Here is a 16,729-nt window from a genome sequence, read left to right as displayed (position 1 = left end):
GGCTGTGTGTGGCATGTTTCATCCTCACTCCTGCTGTTCTCTCATGTGGGTGGTGCTCCAGGAGCTCCTGGTCTCTCTTTAACCCGCATATGCCTCTCTTGGGGGCAGGACTCAGGAATTAGACTGGCATGCATAGGAAGGGAAAACTGGGCAGGCATGATCTGGCTGCAGTCTTGCTTTCGGGGCACAGAGCTGCCCACTGGTAGCACCCGCTTTGCCTCCCTCCTGCAGGTGCAAGGTCTGCTCCCGTGTGTGAAGGGCTGCTCAGGTCAGCCTGCCATCTAGGAAGTTTCCGATTCTGAGTTCGGTATTAGGACGGCTGCACACCCAGACATGAGACAATCTCCGATGTCAGCTTATCAGCAATAAAGGTGAGAGTTTAGTCTCCCTCTGCCTTCCTGCTTGGTTTCAAATTCTCAAACTGGGCAGAACCTGGCCGGGTGGAAAGGGTCTTCACTGCCCTTTCCCCAAGCCTCCATGTCTGGTGGACTGGCTCAGGGACATGCACTTGAGGAACAAAATGACCCCCGGAGATGGTGGCTTCTGACAGATGCGGCACTGTGGGTGTGGGCCATTGATTTCTCATGTGGCCACTCGCAGCACAGTGTTTTGTGCCACACTTTGCTTTTGCAGTCTTGCAGGTGGCCTTTATCGTGGCCTGGTAAGCAGCTTTAGTGCACTTTTTACTTTGGCAGCTGACTCAGCTGCTGACAACTTTGCCACAGGTGAGTGGCTCTTTCTGGAGTGTCGCTGGGCCTGCCAGCACAAGGCCCAGACATGCAGGCTCAGGCCTCACCATGCACAGAGGCTGCATGGCCTCAACAAGGTGGTCTTAGCCTAACTGTGGGGGAAGGGGGAATTTAGGGAGCAGGCATCACGCTTGCCCCTCATCAGATGTACTGAGGCAGAGTCAACTGTAGGTAAAGCAGAGTCTTTGTGTTAATAGGCTTTTTAGAATTGGGGTGGAGTCATATTGCAAAGCACCATGCTCTGTGCACACTGCAGAGTGGGGTTTAGCTTTAAAGGATCACTGCCTGGCCCATTCAGCCATACTTCATCAGCGGTTGCAAATTCCATTCTGTACTCAAGGCCAAAAAGAAATTGAGGAGCGGCAAAGTTTGGGTTCAGGAAGCTCATTCACAAGTTTCAGGGTCTCCCTGCACTACAGGGCCTCAAGTTGGCTCCGAATCGCTGGGTTCTCTCAGACACCACCGGGACTCTGCTCCTGGCTGCACTTAGGGAAGGATAGCTGTGCAAAGCTGACTACTCCAGGGGATGGGGAAAAAAGGTTTTCTAAATTTGGAGGATGTGGAATCATCTGTGTATATAGAATTCTCAATACAAAGAACATGGAGGAAATTCTACAACTCTTTTTTTAAGAAGGGAAATAAAAAAAAAGACGATCCACTATTATCCTTTCTTTTTTTTTTTTTTTTTGAGACAGAGTCACGCTCTGTCGCCAGGCAGTGGCACGATCTTGGCTCACTGCCACCTCTGCCTCCTGGGTTCAAGTGATTCCTCTGTCTCAGCCTCCCGAGCAGCTGGGACTACAGGCACACGCCACCACGCCCAGCTAAATTTTGTATTTTCAGTAGAGAGGGGTTTTCACCATGTTGGTCAGGATGGTCTTGATCTCTTGATCTACCCGCCTCAGCCTCCCGAAGTGCTGGGATTACAGGCATGAGCCACCACGCCCGGCCTATTATCCTTTCTTTTCTCCAAGTGATAACCACTACCCAGGCTGAATTGTTCTGAACTGGATGTTGCACAAAATTCACCCAACCACTCGCTAACTCCCAGGCTGTCTTTACGGTCCTCAGCATTGCAGTGGCCATATATATGAGAAAAGCAGGGGAAACACCAATGCATGTATGATTTCTGCTAAAATAAGTTAATCCATGAAAAATGCATTTGTAAATTCATATAGAATTTGGACTTTATATGAGGATTACTGCCTAGAGATTACTTCCCAAGGGCACCTCCTCTTTGTCTGCCCTAATGGTGGGAAAATGTGCTTAAACTTGCCCATCTAAGGCAACTTTCCCATGATTCTCAGTGTGTCCTCCTCCAGCTGTAGCCCTCTTCTTCCTTCAAGTGTAAAAGCTACAAATGGGTTATCTGTACTCACTGTCTTCATCTCTTCCCCAACTCGCTCCAATCTAGTCTCTTCCCCGCTTCACCGCACACATCCCCAACCAAAACAGTTCTCTGTAATATGCTGCTGCTTAACCCAACTGGTATTTATCAGTCTCTTCTGCGTATAACTTCTTGGAAACATCTGATACTTCTGGCCACTGTTTTCATATTAAGCACTGTCCTGCTTTGGGGACCATGGCCCCTTAGAATCCTGGTTTTCCACCTCCCTGTACCAACATCCCTCTTCAATCTCCTTTGCAGGATCAGCCAATGACTCATTTATATTTTCAGCCCAAACTTCTGAGCACCAGACCAGTATATCCGAGTGACTATTTGATAGCTCAGCTTTGAGATTTCACAGGAAACTGAAATGTAATATACCCAAAATGAAACAACTTCCCTCCCAAACTGGACCCTCTTCCAAGGAATGTCACTATCATTTGTGGGGTTCTGCAAACCAGAAATTTCAGAGCCATCCTTTCCACCTTTTTTCCATCACTCCACATATTCAAATCATTACCACCTCCAGTCAATTTCTTTACTTCTTAATTCACTCGCATGTCACTTCCTTTTCTCCATCTCTACCCTGGTCATCTTCCATCTGTACTAGTATAACATTCTACTAAATATTCTCTGGAGAGGAGAACTATAGTGCCATGATCATTCAAATGGCAGACCTGATGTCACCCTATCCTTACCCCATCAGCTGAAAACTCTTCCATGCCTCTTCATTTCTTCTAGGATAAGGATCACAACCTGTATGTAACCTGGCCTCCAGCACTCACATGTTCCCATCCTGGCCCCCTTGCTGACTTTACTGGCCTTCTCTCCCATACCATGCCAGACACACCACTCATCTCTAAGTCCCTCCAAAGCTCACTGTCTCTCCACATTGCTTTTCTGCCCCCACCTCAGTTCCTGCTCACCTGTCAGACCTCAGCATGGCGATCACCTCCTCATGACAATGCCTACCTGTATTTCTTTTTCCTTTATGGCATTTATAATTACAATGAATATCTGGCTTACAGCCATCTCTCCTACTAGTCTAGTTTAATATACTGATGGGGTGGCGGGGAAAGCACATGTGTTTTTTTGCCTGCATCAAATTCCCACAGCCTGAAACAGCACCTGGCACAGAGTACATACTCAACGAATGCTTGCTGAATGACTGAATGAACAACTATACTGCCCTGAGGACTTTGGTATAATTAGTGTGGGTGATATTTCTATCACAGCTGTTGTAATTTTTTAAAGTATGCTATTGCTTATAATTAGGTAAAGAAGCAAGCCTGTAATTATGAACTCATTCCCATGGGAAAACATGATTTGCTTTATGATATCTACTTTATTTTATGGATTCTTCAAAGAGAACACTTTGGTGAAAAGTGAGCTGCCTGTATTTCTCCCTTACTTACATTTAATATTCACATCTTCTCTGCCCTGAGAAATGCTATATTGCTGAACATAGCCATGAAGTTCAAGAAATTTAACAAATAATGAAATATCTCTTTGGAGCTTAATATTTATTATATGATTACAACTTACATTAAATTATATTAAAAACTGTTATTAATAACAGAGCAACTCAGAAAAGTCAAGGCAATGGTGCTTACTCATGCCAAACCTTTAAAATCCTACAAACATGATTTCTGTATTTATTTTCTCCTCTATATCAAAGCAAGGCAAGGCTACCATACGTCATTATGGCACTTTCACTCACACACACAATTCAATAAGAGTTTAAAATTTTGATTTTGTAGAAAATTGCTCATTAATATTGTTTTTTCAGAGATTTATTACTTATTTTCTCAGCAATGAAAGGTAATGAATTTAGGCTGATTTCTAGTTTATAATTAATTGATATTCAGAGATTTCAGGTTTTAAAACTGCAATATCAGTGATAACCTAATATGATAAAACCCAGGTTTTCTAATCATATTTAAAAATCACCTAGAAATATTTTGTCTTTAATTCACATATTCATTTGCTCATGATTGGTTAGAACCAATTCCTAACAACACCTCAAGATTTGGCCAGTGGAAATAACCATCTTTAGCAAAGCCTCTGTTATTTGTAATTCAACCCTGAAATGTGAACACTATAAAATTTTAGAACTCTACATTAGATTGGTGCAGAACCTTAAGCCAGAGAGTATGCCAACATTTCTTTCTCTATTTTAAAGAGTATGTGGATTAATTACAAGGTGCTGACTGACCTGGATTAGTCTTTACCCCTGCCTGCACAAAATTAATTCCTACCATTTACATCAGTTAGATTAGGTCAAGATGGGTAATTCAGGCTGAACCTAATATAAAAACTCCTGTTTCCTAGGGCATCTGAAGTTAACACAGATCTAGTGAAACAATTCCTGCTTATATATTAATGGCATAAGGAGTTAGATTTCTCCCTGCTCACTTTGTAGAGTTGTGAAAGCTATTCAGGCACTGCTTAAATTTAGGTGTTCATTGGGAATAGTTTTAAAACACTCAGCTATGGTGGAGGGGCCTGGGTGGGCAAGGAGAGATGTTGTTCAAGTGGTCTGAAGTTTCAGTGGGACAGGAGGAACGGGCTCTGGTGATCCATTACACAGCATGGTGACTGTAGTCAATGGTAACGTATTGTAGACTTCAAAAGAGCTAAAAGAATGGATTTTAAATGTCCTGACCACAAAGAACAGCCTGATTTGATCATTCCACAACGTATATATATATATATGCATCAAAACATCACATTGTATCCCATAAATATATACAATTATTATCAATTAAAAATAACACTGAAAAACACTTTGCTACAAAAAGCCAGGGAACACATTGACCTATTTTGTTGCATTTTGTCTTTATGCATAATATAATACTTGTACTGACTTATTTATTTGTTTATGTATTTTGGAGACAGGGTCTCACTCTGTCACCTAGGCTGGAGTACAGTGGCATAATTACAGGTCACTGTAACCCTGAACTCCCAGGCTCAAGTGATCCGCCCTCCTCAATCTCCCAAGTAGCTGGGACTACAGGTGTGCACCACTGTGTCCAGCTAATTTAAACTTTTTTTTTTCTTTTTTGGAGACTGGATCTCACTATGTTGCCCAGGTTGGCCTTGAATTCCTGGCCTCAAGTGATCCTCTTGCCTCAGCTTCCCAAAGCACTGACAGCATTCTACATGAGGGGTATGTATCAGGTGTGTGAACATAAGTGGGCCCCCAACTGAGTCTTGTGTCTGCATGTGTCAGGAAGGGACCTAGATCATAAAGATGTCCCTAGAAGGGATGACATATGAATTGAGTCTGGAAGAACAAACAGGCATAAATAGGAGTCAGCCAGCCTGGAGTCATGGGATGGGGTGAGAAATCAGTGTAGGCTTTTAAGGAGAGGGAGTGCCATGTGCAAAGACCCATGGTGCCTATCCAGTGGAACTGCAAGCAATGCAGTAGGGTAGAAACTGGTGGTGTGTGTGTGTGTGTGTGCGTGCGTGCGTGTGTGTGTGTGTGTAGGGGAAGAAACAAGAGACAAGACTGTAGAGGTAAGTAGGCACCAGACCACATAGGGTCTTATGTATCCAGTAAAGACTTCGGACTGAATGTTTTAAATGGAGGAGTACCATAATCAATCAGATCTGCATTTTGAAAAGACAACTCTCAATGAAGTTGGAAAACAGACCAGAGGAAGAAACAATGCAAGTATGGAGATAGACACCTGCTAAGGAAGAGGTGGTGGCAGCCTGGATAAAGGCAGCTGCAGGGAGAATGCCTATAGTTTGAGAATTGATTGGATGGGGCTGGGCTATGAAGGAGAGGGAGGAGGGAGGGAAAGGCTGAAGCTTGTGGTTAAGGCACCTTGGGGCTGGCATTGCCATTCACTCCCAGGGTATGCATAGAAGAAAGGGAGAGAGTTGGTTATAGGGTGGTGGGTGACTCAGGAAAATATTGAGTTCTACATTTTTAGATATGTAGGCTGTCACTAAGTATTTTTTCTCATTATAATTAATTCCATGACGACATTTTTGAATGTGAATTATGTTAGTGCCTTTAAGTTGCACCAGTTTCACCTTCAGGGTAGAATCTGTCTCCTTCATCTCCATTTCTCACAGCTTCTAGCACTGCAGTTGCTCAATAAGTTCTTGTCTCATGACACCGTCGGGATAAACTGCCAGGAAGGAAGAGCTACAGCAGGTTCAAAGGGTAAGACTGTCATCATCCTTATTATATACTGTCAGGTTTTCTCCAAAAGGATTACATAGTTTACACTGTTAACAGTAATGCATGAATATAACCTGTTTCTCCACAACCTGTCCCTTGTTGATTTTTGACTTCCGTTTATTTGATAGGTGTAAAATGTTTCCATTTTAAAATGTATTTGAGTGTTATTTTCAGATTTGGTTTCCTATTTGTTTTCCTTTGTGTAATAGCCGGTTTTATCCTTGGACCACTTATCCAATTAGAATCTGACATTGTGCTCACATTTATATAAATTCTTGCGTGGGCACATGAATTAAGTCTCCAATTTTTGCTGTGCATATTTTCCCATTTTGTTGCTTTCATTACGCTCTAGTTTTAAAAGGTTTTAAACTTCATATCAATACATATGTGCATCTTCGCCCTTTTCAATTTTCTCCTCCTTCAAACAAATTTTCTTCTTTATAGCTGAAACTGTGCTACTGCAAATCTGTAATTCTTTAGTTCATTGGGAGTTCACTGTGATATATATTATATGGCTTGTGGTCTGAATCTTGAATTTTTTTTTTTTTTTGAATTATATCTTGTATTAGTAACTATTTTTACTCACTTTTTACTCGTTTCGTCTATGTTTTGTAGGTATTTAATGATATCTGCAATAAATGTTTATACAGTTTCTTTTTTGCTACTTAATTTCATCTTCTTAGATTTAAATAATCCTCATGCTTTTTCCCCCACTAAGAAAAGTAAGTTTTATCAGCCAGGTATGGTGGCTCATGCCTGTAATCCCAGCACTTTGGGAAGCCGAGGCAGGTGGATCACTTGAGGTCAGGAGTTTGAGACCAGCCTAGCCAACATGGCGAAACCCCATCTCTATCAAAAATACAGAAATTAGCCAATCACACCTCTGCACTCCAGCCTGGGCGACAGAGGGAGACTCCATCTCAAAAACAAAAATAAGTTTTATCATTAAAGACAAGAGGCCAAAATAAAACTATCTTAGGAAGGGGATAAAAGACCCTCCAAATATAACTGAAAGACAAGGTTGTAGGGAGGATCTCCCCTTGCCCAACTTTCTCCACTAATCCAGAAGGCGTGAGAGAAAAAGCAAGAATGGATGAGCATGTGTGATGAATGCACAGGAGACAGTGCACACAGCTGAGGGCACACACTTTAGTGTACCAAAGATCTGGGTGTGAGTCCTGGTTCTGCCACTTATGAGCTGTGTGTCTTCAGGTAAGCTCCTCAATCATGCAAGTTTGCCCATCTGCAGATTAATAAATGGTGTGAACAGAGAGGGGACTGAAGGGGGAAGGAAGACTAATCAGCAGCTGTTATTATAGGTGATATAGGAAAAATGGTCGTGTTCATGCAAAGAACTTGCTCTATACTGTCTGCTGGCATATGGTGAACTCCCAAAATGCTGCCTGTGGTTATTAAATATTTCTCGGCTAGGTCACTATATAAATCCATACCAAAGTTTTGAGCTTATTATTACATTTTTAAATAGCAAATTGTTTGCAATTTGTGTGTGTCTTTTTAAAGAAATGTTTGAGGTGGCCGGGCATGGTGGCTCACACCTGCAATCCCACTACTCTGGGAGGCTAAAGCAGGCGGATTACTTGAGGTCAGGAGTTCGAAACCAGCCTGGCCAACATGGCGAAACCCCATCTCTACTAAAAATACAAAAATTAGCCAGGCATGGTGGTAGGTGCCTGTAATCCCAGCTACTCAGGCAGCTGAGGCAGGAGAATCTCTTGAATCCAGGAGGTGGAGGTTGCGGTGAGCTGAAATCATGCCACTGCACTCCATCCTGAGCGACAGAGCGAGACTCCATGGAAAGAAGAGAAGGGGAGGGGGAGAGAGGAGAGAGAGGAGAGAGAGGAGAGAGAGGACAGAGAGAGAGAGAGAGAGAGAGAGAGAGAGAGAGAGAGAGAGAGAGAGAGAGAGAGAGAGAGAGAGAGTGTTACAGGTGTAATCTGGCATTAAGTAACTTGAAACAAAAGTGAAACTCAGGTGCATAAGTGTAGGTCTATAATAACTGATAACAATGCTTTGAACCAGGCTAGCTCTCTACTCTTCATTTAGGTGGATATAATTCTTAGAAGAGTTTATATCACTTCCTGATTGCAGGTTAATTCTCAGAAAGAGAAGAGAGCTTGGACTCTGAGGTCATTCTTTGTCATTAACAGTAGAGTAAAAGAGCAGTTATCCAAATTCCTTAAGAGATGAAAAGTTCTGCTTAACTGAACTTTCTGTTAACTTTAGGGTTAACAATAAAAACCTTTTCAACGCTTGTTAATTTTTTTTTTCCTAAACTGGGTCATGCACATCCCTAACTTGATAGGTAAAGGCGGTCTACAAACTATAATTTAACCTTCCCCGATGATTCAAATTGTTGCCCTGCCTCAGGGTTGAATCTATAACAGAGAGTAGACTAAGAAGAAGGTGGAGGAGCTGGGATTAATAAACACTGATAGGCTGATACACATTCAAAGATTCTTTTTTTCCTTAAATAAATTCCTCATGTCCACACACTTTGTGTGTGTGGTGTGTGGTGGAGAGGGAGGTCAGGCTCTCTTCTACAAACTGAGCTTAGAAAAAAACAGTTCATAGGGTGAGCACGGTGGCACACGCCCATAATTGCAGCACTTTGGGAGGCCAAGTTGGGTGGAATGCTTGAGCCCAGGAGTTTGAGACCAGCCTGCAGCAACGTAGCAAAAGCTCATCTCTACAAAAAATACAAAAAAATTTAGCCAGGCATGGTGGCTTACGCCTGTAGGCCCAGCTACTTGGGAGACTGAGATGGGAGATCACCTCAGCCAAGGAGGTTGAGGCTGCAGTGAGTCGTGATTGTGCCACTGCACTCCAGCCTGGGTGACAGAGTAAGACCCTGAAAAAAGAGGAGGGGGAGGGGAGGGAAGAGGGAAAGAAAGGAAGGAAAGAAGGAAGGAAGGAAAGAAAGACAGGAAGAGAGAAGAAGGAAGGAAGGAGAAGAGAAAAGAAAGAGTTCATTAAGGGCTTTGGCTTTCCTGAGTTGTACTTGACTACAAGTGTACACAGTGCTCTAGAATCTGGTGAGCTGAGAAGTGTTCTTGAATATATTTAAGGATTCGAAAGCAAGCATTGCCTATAGACAGGCCGAAGAAAATGAACTTTGTCTACCAAGATCTTCAGCTAAACACCTAGGGATCCTTCCATGTCTGGCTTGGGGGCTGAGTTAGCTATGGCTCTGCAGAGGTCACAGATTACACAGAATATTTGAAGGTAACACAGTACTAGAGAGATGTGCATTTGCTTGAAGACAGAAAAATCTTTTACTAGAAGGAAGCTTACCTTAAAAGTTTTTTTTGGAACTTGTATGCATGATGATTTGCCCTTTTAGAGAGGATGCTAAAGGTTAATTTTCTATGGCATAAGAACTGCAGATACATGCCAAAATTCTATTCCCAGACCTAAATTATATAATCAGAAATAGGGCATCCAAACTGAACATCAAATAGTCTTGCTTTCCAGCCGACTATGAAAAAAATCAGTTTCAATGTTTGAAGTAGGTGTTTGTTTATATAATGCAACCAACCACGACTGCCAAACACAGTAATTAAATGCTTTTACAAGTGAGAAATCTTGCCAGAATATGCAATTTGAAGGGGGAAATAAGCAGAGAGTTGATATGCAGTAGAAAATGCTGAATTATTTATTTCATTCTGCTCAAAAGGAGACACTCATGCTTTCAGTCTACCTGCAGAAATACTGAGAGAAATGAGAGCATCAGAAGGTGGCAGTTACTTTATTTAATCTTATCTTTTTTATCTATAAATGGTACACTTTCTTCTCACTCAAACTTGAAAAATGAGGACTTCTCATCTTCCTGTCGTTATAAAATGACCTGGTTGGAAATGAAATTAAACATCTACAAATAAACAACAGATAACTATATTTTTCTTTTTCCATTCCTTAAATTATCAACTGATATTTTCTATCCTCTGATTTCACCTAAATGCTCCTACTGGTGAAATAGAGCATCAATTTAATATAGGCTAATACTTAGAATGAGCAACTAATGAAATATTTTCAAAGGATTCCATTTCTAAGACAATTGTGAAATCATCCTTAATCTCAATTTTCACTCATCTCCATGATCAAACAATATAAATGCTGTCTGGCCTCCCCTGGGAACTTAACGGAACATCGAGGAAAGCAGAGGAGGTAGCGGCAACTGCTAGACTTTGCACTGGACTTCCAAGCACCTCGTAGCATTAATTTATTCATATGAACATCCACGGAATCAGGCTCTAATTTTCTCCACTGTATAGAGAGAAGGAGGGAGTACTTGCACAGCAGATAAAAGGTGAGTTAGGTGGGGGAAATATTGGGATTAAGACTTAGCATTTTCTTTTTCCATTACCCAAAGAGTGGTTCTTTGATAACATCTGCATATTTTTTTGTGTCCTGGAGAATAACTTCTCTATTATCAGGGACCCCTTGGCCCAAGGGACCACCACCAGCTCTTGACTGGCCTGCAGCACAAGGCTTCTAACTTGTCATCCCTTTACCACCCCTCTTTCTGTAATTCATTCTCACACAATAGCTAGTGAATCTTTAGAAAGCCGAACTGGATTCCATCACCCTCCTACTTAAAACCTATAAATATAGTCCCATTGCATTTAGAATAAAAACCAAACTCCTTAACATGGTCTGCAAGGCTGTGCAAGAGCTAGTCCTCATCTCTCTCTCCAACCCCATCCCCACTGCTCACTGCCTCCACCCTCACTGGTTTTCCATTCATTCACTCTTTCATTCATGTCCCAACTTCATGTAGGCCTTCCCTAATCTTTTCCTGTGACTAGAATGTAATCTCTTAGAGCATCCTGGTCTCTTCATTCATAGCACTGACCACAATTTAAAATAATATACTTGGGGTTTTTTAAACCGTTGTCTTTCAGCTCCACTAGACTCTAAGCTTCTTGCAGGTGTCACTACCAATGTAAGCACTGTCTCCTCAGCACTTACTACAGTGCCCGGCATATGGAGTCCTTCCATAAATGTTGGCTCAGAGTGAGCAAGTGATTTCTGACTTGACCAATTCCTCAACAGTCTGGGGCACTGGTTCCTTCTTACCCATAATGGCTCTGTCTCTTTTAAGGAATACTCTAGGACGGAGGAAAAAGAAGCAACATATGGTGTGGATGCAGTGAACAGGGAACACTTCTACACTGCTGGTGGAAATGTAAACTAGTACAGCCACTATTGAAAATACTGTGGAGATTCCTTAAAGAACTAAAAGTAGATCTACCATGTGATCCTGCAATCCCACTACCAGGTATTTACCCAGAGGAAAAGAAGTCGTTATTCAAAAAAGATACTTACACATGCATGTTTATAGCAGAACAATTCACAACTGCGGAACCAACCCAAATTCCCATCAATCAATGAGTGGATAAATAAACTGGTGTGTGTACATATATATATATATATATATATATATATATATATATATATATATATATATATATGATGGAATACTATGTAACCATAAAAAGGAATGAATTAACAGCATTTGCAGTGACCTGGATGAGATTGGAGACTATTATTCTAAGTGATGTAACCCAGGAATGGAAAACCAAACATTGTATGTTCTCACTGGTATGTGGGAACTCAGCTATGAGGACGCAACGGCATAAGAATGATACAATGGACTTTGGGGACTTGGGGGAAAGAATGGCAGGGGGGCAAGGGATAAAAGCCTATAAATATGGTGCAGTATATGCATGGGTGATGGGTACCACTAAAGAACTTATATAACAACAACAATAATAAAATAAAACAGAAAAAGAAGCAACATAAGCGTTAACATTATGTCATTTCCCTCAGCCAAATGGACTATGTGGGGTCAACAACCAACAGACCCTTTAGCTATCTATGTATGCTCATGTGGCCCAGGGTTTCCCCACTCTTCCCAGGATAAATAGGGAACCCCAAAGTTTTGCTGAATGAGCACAAGAATGCAAAAGCATTTTTTATTACCCTTAGTTCTAGGACTGACATGTTGGTACAACTCCAGGGGGCGCCCATGCTCAGATTTGTGACTGGTACTGGTAGCGCATGCTGCGGCTGTGTAGCGTAGGTGGCCGCCCTGCTCAGGGCTTCGATGTTGTCCTTCTGGGTTAGCCTTCCATCTCTGTGCCTTGTTCTTAGGTTTACTCTTTATTACAAACGCAACGTTTATCTTATACATGGCTTTAAAAATATGAACAAATATGAACAAAATAGAACATATTCCTTATAAAGTCAATGAAATAAAGGTCAGTGGAAGGCTATGAAAAGAAAAACCTGTGTAAGTTGATTTTTTATTAGAAAAAAACCCACAATGTTACTGATTTTTGAAAATTGATTCCTCATTGTTTATTTACTTTGAAAACATAAACATGTGAAAATACTGTATAATCAATATTTTTCTTCTATCAAAACCCATGGGGCTTATGAAGAAAAATAAACAATTATCTCATTGAGGACCAAGGGTAAAAATTAATAAAGCCACTGTTTTCTTTAAACACAAAAATCCCTTAGTTATCCCAGGAATGGTTTGAAAAGGAAATTAGAAATACATTTTAGGATCAAAATCTGGGTTACGGCAATGTCCACATGAAGATCATTTTTGGTAAGGACCTGATTGAAGTTTAAGAAATCATTCTTGGCCAGGCATGGTGGCTCACGCCTGTAATCCCAGCACTGTGGGAGGCCGAGGTGGGTGGATCGCCTGAGGTCAGGAGTTTGAGACCAGTCTGGCCAACATAGTGAAACCCTGTCTCTACTAAAAATACAAAAAATTAGCTGGGCGTGGTGGCAGGCGCCTGTAATCCCAGCTACTCGGGAGGCTGAGGCAGGAGAATCGTTTGAACCTGGGAGGTGGAGGTTGCAGTGAGGCATGATCGCGCAACTGCACTCCAGCCTGGGCAACAAGAGCAAAATTCCCATCTCAAAAAAAAAAAAAGAATAATTCTTTACATGGCATAGGATGATGCCGAAAGGACTAAATAAACAGTTCCAGTAACTTTGACATCGAGTAAGGTATTAAAAGTAATTTAGGCAAAAATTTAACCCCAAAGAACGTCGCGTTATTTTATCCATTAGCTAAAGGGTTAATTCTCCCCACAGACTGAAGCCTTATGGGTTCAAGCTGATGCAATTATAAGGGAGTTAGACATCAAACTAGGTCAGAGAATGATCTCGGTAGGCAATCAAAAACCATCTCAGAAGCCTCTTCAACCCCCCATCTATCCAGACAAAAGTCATCTTTTCTCCTCACTCCTACTCATTCTGTACAGCAAAAACACATCCCAGCTATCTACAGTGATGTGTCTTCAAGGCTTTCTCCCCTCTCTATTTGAGGGCTAGATCTAAGTCAGGAGCCTCCTTTTGTCTTTCCTGAACCCACAGTGGGGCTGTGCAAATGTTTGAGTTAAAAAATGAACATCAGTGTTTACAGGGATCTTATTTTAGGCTTTCCTCAGAACTAAGTAGGGGAGAAACAAAGAAAAGCCTGCAAAAAAAGGCCCTAGTTAAACTGTTTAAAAATAAATCCAGATTAACAATGGCATGGAGTCATCACTGCAATAAAATGCAAAGATGATGGCCAGATACTTGAGCTACATCGCTCACAATAATTCAGCTGCCATTTTATTTATATTTAAGGTCAAATAAGACAAATCTTGTTTTGTATTACTTTGTACAAAGCAGGGGGACTAGAGAGAATTTTACATGTCGTATCATCAGAAGACTAAAATATTTTTCCAGAAACAAATCAAAATTTAAACAAGTGAAACATGAAATTTTTAACCTTTACCATACTCTGCCCTACAAATAATCAACTTATTTTCAGTGATTACACATAAAGCATTCCGGTTTTAAAGTCCTTTGTGCTAGAGTTTCAGGTCCGGCCTGATTAGGAACACTGCGCCCAGCTGAGTGGAATGTGGAACTCCTACTTGGTCATCGGCCAGCAAGACTCCATGGCAACCACTATGTTTCCACAGATCAAAGGAGAGTTGAGCACTCAGGAATTGTCTCAGACTACCCAATAATAGACACTACACTTAATATGAGTACACTTTCTCAAATGGACCATTAAATTTTATTGTAGAAGAACTCAAAATATCATGTACAAAAATTCCAGAAACTTACAAAGGGAACTGTTGGCTCTCCAAGAAAACCATCATTCCTTTTTTTTGGAACTGGACTACAGGGAGTTGAAAAATCTTTGAGGGAGCCATAAAGAATCCAATCACTTTTCACTTTGTTTAGATGGTGTTCGAGCTGTTGAAGGCTCCCATGATAATTTTGTGTTCTGTTTTTAGGAGAAGTTACAGGTAGGGCAGCCAATGCTTTATGTCTGCTTGTGGCAAGTACAAGCAACAGTGAGTTTCTCACTTCAGGCTATGTGTGGGCACATGAAACCTTCACTAATTCAAAGAAAGCTTTCACAGCCAACAGCAACCAGTTTAGAAAAACAGCAATGAGACTTTCGGCATCAATCTTCACTTTCATATTCCTGGAAAGACCTATTGCACGTATTTTAGCCGCCCTTGTATACAAGACAATCTTCAAACCTTCTGCTCTGAATTCTTTTTTATACACACATCTTACAAAAAGACAAGAGGCCTTGAACATTTTAATACCTGCTGATGGGCTGGAAAAGCTTTTAAAGGAATAAGTAGCACTCTACCACAAGAAGACAGTATTTTTACTTGTGACTGTTGATGGATTCACTATCCCTCGTAGTTCTAAAGGAGAGTCACCTCTACTTTTCACAGTTTCATTTCTTTGCAGACTTCTGAATTCAGCTTTTCTAAAAGTTCTCTAGCAGCATAGAGGGTGTGTGAGGAAAACCTGGTAATATTATTTCCTAGGCAATTTTAATGCAAATTCAATGCAGGAAAATATTCCTGCTTGAATTAATAAAACATTGTTTAGCCAAATCGGTTGCAAATAGGAAAAAGTAGACTGCTATAAATAAAAGTAATAAACCACAGGAGGCTGTCATTGGATTCTCTACTTCAGACTACTATTTTCCAAGATACCTTATAATCCTAAATTGTAACAAACAGAAGCATGTTCTGCCTTGAACCGCATTTTAGTGTCATATTAAGACAACATAAGGCTGTTTAGTACATATATGTTGAAAACTCAAGACTTGGTTGAACAGATAATAGAAACAGCCTTTTTAGAGTCAACCCTTAGTCAAAGACTAAGTATTCGCAAAATCACATGTAGAAATTCTTTTTAAAAAAATTATGTCCACAGCAATATAATATTTAAAAAGACTGGTGAGCAAACATTTTAGGGATGCTAAAAACTTGAAATATTAGTAGTTAGCTAACTAAAGGTGATGCAGACTCAACCCTAATATATGTTTAGACAGGCCCAGTTTTCATGCTATATGATTTAAATAGCTTGGCATCCCTAAGCATTGTACACACACACACAAATACACACACACCCCTTTTTGGAGAAAATTTAAAAATCTTATCAGACTGGGCGTGGTGGCTCACGCCTGTAATCCCAGCACTTTGGGAGGCCGAGTTGGGTGGATCACGAGGTCAGGAGATCGAGACCATCCTGGCTAACGCGGTGAAACTCCATATACTAAAATATAAAAAAATTAGCCGGGTGTGGTGGTGGGCACCTGTAGTCCCAGCTACTTGGGAGGCTGAGGCAGGAGAATGGTGTGAACCCGGGAGGCGGAGATTGCAGTGAGCCGAGATTGCGCCACTGCACTCCAGCCTGGGAAACAGAGTGAGACTCCATCTCAAAAAAAAAAAAATTATCAATGCAGCTGGTATGATGGCAACTGTATGAAGCTAGAAGGCAAGATATCTTGATTCCAGCTCAGTCTCTGACATGAACTTGCTGTGCACGTTTGATGGTATTGCCAGCTCTCTCCGGACTGCAATTTTCTCATCAATAACATGAGATATTTAGGTGTAGGTCTTTTCTGTGTCTGCAATGAACACCTAGGTACTGCAGAGGTGAGCAAAGGGAGTGGTAGAGACACTGGGCTCATTGGTTATCTGATCCTGCCCCAAGCAGAGAAGATGGAGCAAGCTGGCAAATAGACGCAAGTTAGCAATGAACAGACCAACACAGCCGAAGCAGAGGGAGTGTGGGATGGGGAAGTGACAGGAGCTGCAGCTGGTCAGACCATGGAAACCCTTGAGGGTGGGAGACAGTGTTATCCCGTGGCGAACTCAGTGTAATGAGAGGAAGGCCAAGTTTATGCTTGTTCCTAAACTCTCTTCCCTGGGCGCCATTCCAACCTGAATGCATCAGTTGACTTCAGACAACCACAACTCCATTGGATTGCAGAAAGTGGAACATCTGACCCTTTTAATACATTTTGTCCAGGAAGCTGCATTATAT

General features: G+C 41.4%; 1 protein-coding gene across 2 annotated transcripts in view; it reads right to left on the bottom strand.

Moving 5' to 3' along the window:
• The window catches only part of PLEKHG1 (pleckstrin homology and RhoGEF domain containing G1), a 246,055-nt gene that overhangs the window by 163,019 nt on the left and 66,307 nt on the right, over positions 1–16,729 (bottom strand). The gene's annotated exons all lie outside the window — the stretch shown is intronic.

The sequence above is a fragment of the Pan paniscus genome, chromosome 5 (genome assembly GCF_029289425.2).
Source record: "Pan paniscus chromosome 5, NHGRI_mPanPan1-v2.0_pri, whole genome shotgun sequence".
Classification (NCBI taxonomy): Eukaryota; Metazoa; Chordata; class Mammalia; order Primates; family Hominidae; genus Pan; species Pan paniscus.
The sequence above is the reverse complement of the archived record's forward strand: the minus strand, read 5'-3'. Positions and strand labels throughout refer to the sequence as shown.